We start from the raw sequence: 6,687 nt of genomic DNA on the forward strand, positions 1-6,687 counted from the left end.
ATGCCACTGTGAAGAGCCCCTATGACTAATGAACTTGTCTTGGCTCCCTCTGACCTACCTCTGATGCCACGTGCCTTCTGGCTGGATCCCTTTACCAGACATCAGTGGCCTTGAATCGAAGACTGTTTGTGGGACGGACTGTGAGATGGCTAGGCCTCAGCAGACCCCCCTGCTACATTCTAGTGAGCCTTGCATGGCTATGGGGGATCTGGTTGGGTGCGTGCATGGGCCTGCTGACCCTGACCCTGCTGGAGGCTGCTAAAGACCATACTGGCTACTATACCAGGCAGAGGCCCTCTCGAACTATCCTGACATAAGTCTGTGACCTAAGATCTGGTACATACGTATTACAACTTGAGGGGAGACCATCACTGTGGCCCTTCCTCACTGGGCTGCTCAGGAACCATTGCTTGCCTTACTCTCCGAGACACTGCTGGGCTCCTGCCCTGCCAACTGGACCTCACCCAAGATGCCGACCCCTGTGAGGAGGTGCTGACACCCACGTTGGCCCAATGCTGGGGCAGTACACCCCCTTTCCTATGGACTAACGCATTATGCCACATCTTAAGCCTGCCAAAGAAAGCTCTGTCACCTTCATCTGGAAAAAGGCTGCTACACTGGACATGGCTGCTAAGGAGAGCAGCCCCTCAGCGGGGATGGGAGGCTTGGCTCCCTTGCTCATCTCCAAGACTATATTGAGCAAATTCTTAAGGACATCCACTCAGAAATAGGATCCCTCAAAGCAGACTTCACATTTTTTCTTTAAGATCTACGCCACAATAGCTCAGAAATAGGGAAAACAGAAGATGACCTGGAGCGAACAGCTGATTCCCAAGCTGCAGACCAGGAAATGCTGTCACACAGAGTAGCAACGCTAGAAGAACAGCAGGCAGAATTACAAGCCAAGCAGAAGGACCTAGAAAACAGGAGCCAGCGCAACAACATCCACACTTAGGGAGTTCTCCAGGATGCTGAAGGTGATGACATCACGGCCATCACAGCAGACCTCCTCCAGACTATACGGGGTGATGCTGGGACTTCCCTGCCGACCCTTGAAAGGGCTTACAGGGTGTCCCCAATCCCAGGGCGTACAGATGGAGTGCCCGATATTCTCATGTAAATCCACTTTTTTACAGAAAAGTAGGCCATTCTGCAAACATCAAGGGGGAAAGCAGACTTAGGGGCTCATTACAGTGGACAACCACCAATGCGGCAGTCCAACCACCACTTTAAAACGCTGCTGGTTGGACCACCGGGAAACTGCCAGATATGCCAGGAATTTGGATTCCAGCGGTCTCAAGGTGGCAGAGATCCTAATCCGCCAGGCAACGCTGCCCTGAGGATTATGACCTTGTTCTCTGCCTGTCTTATCATGGAGGTAACACTGCCATGAAAAGGCTAGTGGAGAACAGGTGCAGGGGGCCCCTCGCCCAGCACCCTCACAATGTTCACTGTCTGCTTTGCGGGCTGGTGCACCCTGCGGGGTTCAGCATTGCTGCTGGCTCGATTACGAGCCTGTGACAATGCTGTAGCCTGTTTCCCTCTAGGCTGGCGGGCGGAAACCAAGGTTTCTGCCCACCAGCCTAGCTGGAAACTCTTAATGGGGCTGGCGGGGAGGTAGCCTGTGTGGCGGCAGCCTCCCTGTTGGAAGTTCGGCGGACGGCGAAAACCGCCCACTGAACTCTTAACGACCCCCTTAATCTTTTGTGGCCACACCATACAGCTCTTCCAGGACCTTTCCTTGATCAGGTTGCACTAGAGGTGTGATTTCAAGCCAGTCACTGGGGGACAGGCCACACCCACTTCTTGGGGGATCAGGCCAACATATGAGGGCCACCACAACACCACAAGTTTGGAGTTACCCTATCCAAAAGGACCTCAATGTTATCTTCCTACAGGAGATACGCCTCTCGAGGAAGATTGTCACTTTGTGGCACATCCCAAATATTCCCACTGCTTTTGGGCTTGTGTCCCTACTAAAACCCTTGGAGTAGCTATTGTAAGCAAAGCGGGTTTCTAGTCGAAGTTTCACAAGGTCACCAAGGACAAAGTGGGTGCTTCCTGACATTGCACGTTCCAAGGGGTATTCACATGCTAATACTGCCTAACATTTATGTCCCGAATCAAGCACAAGATTCCTACATATGGGGATCCCTTAGGGAACAACTGGCTGACATAAAGGGAGACGTCATCATGGCTGGCGACCTCAACCTTGTATGCCTTAGACTATAGCTTGGCCCCGTTCTGGTGCAATGTCTGCCCATCTCAAACAAGAGCCTATGGAGCTGGGTTTGGTAGATTCCTGTCGTTATAGGCACCCTGACACAAGGGATTATTCCTTCTACTCTCACATCCATACTTCCCACTCCTGTACTGATTATGGCGGTCATTCTGACCCTGGCGGTTGAAAACCGCCAGGGCAGAGTGCCGCGGAAGCACCGCCAACAGGCTGGCGGTGCTTCATGGGCAATTCTGACTGCGGCGGTAAAGCCGCGGTCAGAAAAGGGCAACCAGCGGTTTCCCGCCGGTTTACCCCTGCCCCAAAGAATCCTCCATGGCGGCGCTGCTCGCAGCACCGCCATGGGGATTCCGACCCCCTTCCCGCCATCCTGGTCCTGGCGGTAAAAACCGCCAGGAACAGGATGGCGGGAACGGGTGTCGTGGGGCCCCTGGGGGCCCCTGCACTGCCCATGCCACAGGCATGGGCAGTGCAGGGGCCCCCTAACAGGGCCCTATAATGATTTTCAGTGTCTGCCTAGCAGACACTGAAAATCGCGACGGGTGCCACTGCACCCGTCGCACCCCTTCAACTCCGCCGGCTTCATTGTTGAAGGGGCTTTCCCGCTGGGCCGGCGGACGGCCTTCTGGCGGTCGCCCGCCGGCCCAGCGGGAAAGTCAGAATGACCGCCGCGGTCATTTGACCGCGGTACGGTCTTCTGGCGGTCCCCGCCAGGTGGGCGGCTTCCGCCGCCCGCCGGGGTCGGAATGACCCCCTATATCTTTCCCCCACACTCCCTGCAACCTTGACTCAGTAGTTCTCTCTGACATCTCAATCTCAGATCATATTTATGTGCAATTGGTCTGGGCCCATGGCACATCTTCCTGGCAGTGCCCACTACACTGGTGCTTTCCCCCACAGCACCTCAGGGACCCGTAGACATGAAGGAGATCTAAACCGCAATTGTAGAATACTTTGAACTGAATTTATTTTCAGATACTCCCCCTAAATGCTTTGAGATTGATTCAAAGCCTCAATCAGAAGTGTAATCTCCACCATTTCCATTGCCAGAGCGAGGGAATCCAGAATGGTGGAGGCAGGCCTTACGGCAGAGATTAAGCGCAAGATGTAGCAAAGGGTTTTTCCCATTCTGTGTCAACGGAAAATGTGTTCGTATATATGGCCCTAAATCCCTAGAACAGCTTGACTCGACTGCTACAACCAGGTGCAACAAGCATCAGCTTTCAATCCTGCTGTGAGAATTGTGATCTCACAGAACTAATAAAGTGGAACACACCTTCCTAACTCTAAAACAGAAATACTATGAGGGGGTGACAATGTTTACTCATTACTTGTGCCAAAAGTGCACCACCACTGCCCCAAAACCCAAATCTGTAAAATAAGGACTGGAGGCACGACTTGGGCAACTACTGAAGAAGCCAAGCAACAAGCCTTCCATTACTATTACCAAACTCTCTACACATGGACTGAGATCCCTCAGGCCCTGATAGACACTTGGGCAAATGCGATTGGCCTCCAGTTGATCCTTGCCATGCCAAACTCCTCGATGCCCAATCACCCTCAGGTAGCTGCCCTTTGAAAAAGTACAGAACATTTTTCTACAACTTCCAAGACCACATACTGACCTTGTTCATCTCATTCTACTAGGACACTGGCCTCACACCCACTATGGCTGCTGCTGAAAATACCCTTATACCTAAGCTGGGTAAGGACCACTCATTATGCTCATCATATCGCCTCATAGCACTCCTAAACTCAGATGCCAAACTTTTCATGAAAATCTTGGCTAACTGGCTTGATTTGCACCTTCGCGGTCTTATTGATCCGGACCAGGTTGGAATTATTCGCAATCAGCAAGGTGTGGATAATGTGCACCAGATTATTCATGTGGTTGAAGTCACAATGTCACAGCATTCCAGCTTGCCTCCTCTTGCTTGATGCTAAGAAGGCATTCAGCATGGTAAGCTGTTTCTTTCTTCACGCCATCCTGGTCAAGACTGGCCTAGACCCTGAAATAATAGGCATAATTATTATGTTAGATGTCACCCCCAACTACCTCTATCCATCTTAACTGGCAGCCCATGAAGCCCATCACACTCATCAGGGGCATCCGCCAGTGGTGCCCACTATCACTTCTCCTTTTTGCCTTGATAATCACACCTCTAACCATTGTCATCCACTGTGCTGCTGCCATCTCGGGTATTCTTTTTGGCAGGCAATCCTACAAAAACAGTCTTTTTGCTAACAACCTGCTCCCTACTCTTACTCAGCCTGCTGTCTCTTTACCGGGGGTAGTCCACTGCCTCGCAGCCTATGAAGCGGTGGTGGGCTTCAAAGTGAACATAACAAATTTGCACTTATTGAACTTTACTATACCCGACAGGACTTGCCCTGCTTTTATACTCTAGCCCTCTTCCAATTGATGACACACTTCAGGCAATACTAAGGCCTCAACGCAACCCCACATTGCATTCCTGGACCCGCACTAATTGGCTGGAATACTTTCTGTTAGAAATGGGGTTTTTGGTTGGCAGTCAGGTTACCCCCTGTCCAAGCAAAAGCCCTCACTCTAGTCAGGGTAAGTCACACACAATCCAAGATTATCCTGTGCCCACCCTCTGGTAGCTTGGCACGAGCAGTCAGGCTTAACTTAGAAGGCAATGTGTAAAGTATTTGTGCAATAAATCATACAATACCACCATATAGCACCACAAAAATACACCACACAGTGTTTAGAAAAATATATACTATTTATCAGGATAATTGTAGGTCAAAACTAATAAAGTTGCAATGTGAATTTGTAGAGATAGCACTGAAAAGTGATATAAAGGGGGTCATTACAACCCTGGCGGACGGTGTAAAAGGTGGGGTAATACCGCAAACAGGCCGGCGGGAAAAAAAAGGGAATTACGACCCTGGCGGTAACCGCCAACAAAGACAGCCACTTTAACACTTCGCCCGCCACGGCGGTACAGACAAACAGCGTGGCGGTCACCGCCAACAGACAGGCGGGAGACAAAGTACCGCCCACACTATTACAACACACCAATCCGCCACCTTTTCCGGGGCGGATTCACCGTGGATAAAAACACGGCGGAAACAGCCTTTGCTATGGGAAAACGCTCACCTCAACACACTCCACGAGGAACGACGACTCCATGGAGCCGGAACTCCAAATACTACCTGCCCTTGTCTTTCTGCTCCTGTACGAACAACAGCGACGTAGGCGCAGAACATACAGGTGAGTACTGCATCTACGACACGGGGGAGGGGGGAGGCAAAAGTTAGGGGGACACCCACCAAACACCCCCACCCCCACCCTCGCATATCACAACATACACACCAATGCAGTCAAAAATATCACATTAACAACCCACAATCCCACCGGAAGAATGCAAAGACAAAGCGAGATCCGTTCAAATATTGTAATGTGCCAATATACATCTCATATAAAAATATACTGAATCATATCTCGAAATCTGTCATATTTATATATACAATACAAGAAGTAGTGCAGATATGTACACAACAATGTCCGTGCACCAACAGTCCAAAAATGCATGGGCGAGCCCCACAATAGATACCTGACCAAAATCCGAGAGAACACTGCCGGGGCATCAGATTGAAACACTACAGGCACCTCAGGGGGAAGGGAAGGGGGGGCACCTCAGCCACATGACTGCAAAGCCAGATCCACGATGGGGCTCCATGCCCATTGATGTATCCTGGGGAGTGCAAAGCCACAGTCTCTCAAGTCTCTACAGTGGGTGGCTTGCCCACTGTGCAATCCTGGGGAGTGCAAAGCCACAGTCTCTCAAGTCTCTACAGTGGGTGGCTTGCCCACTGTGCCATCCTGGGGAGTGCAAAGCCACAGTCTCTCAAGTCTCTACAGTGGGTGGCTTGCCCACTGTGCCATCCTGGGGAGTGCAAACCCCACAGTCTCTCAAGTCTCTACAGTGGGTGGCTTGCCCACTGTGCCATCCTGGGGAGTGCAAAGCCACAGTCTCTCAAGTCTCTACAGTGGGTGGCTTGCCCACTGTGCCATCCTGGGGAGTGCAAAGCCACATTGACGCAAGTAGATCAGTTCTCAACTGGTACTGGGTGGGACTGGTGGCCAGACTGGATGAGTCTCCCCGTGAAAGTTCCTGTCCTGTCACTGTCCCAGCTGCACATGGGAGAAGGATGCCTGATGTGGCGGCCTATTCATACCCACACGGTGTTTGCCCTGATCAGCGGTCTTCACCATGGCGGTCTTGGCCTTGTTCAGCGGTGCTTTGCCATGGCTGGCTATGGACTGTTCAGCGGTCTTCACCATGGCGGTCTTGGCCTTGTTCAGTGGTGCTTTGCCATGGCTGGCTATGAACTGTTCAGCGGTCTTCACCATGGCGGTCTTGCCCTTGTTCAGCGGTGCTTTGCCATGGCTGGCTGTGGACTGTTCAGCGGTAGCC

This window comes from Pleurodeles waltl, chromosome 8 (assembly GCF_031143425.1).
Source record: "Pleurodeles waltl isolate 20211129_DDA chromosome 8, aPleWal1.hap1.20221129, whole genome shotgun sequence".
NCBI classification, from domain to species: domain Eukaryota; kingdom Metazoa; phylum Chordata; class Amphibia; order Caudata; family Salamandridae; genus Pleurodeles; species Pleurodeles waltl.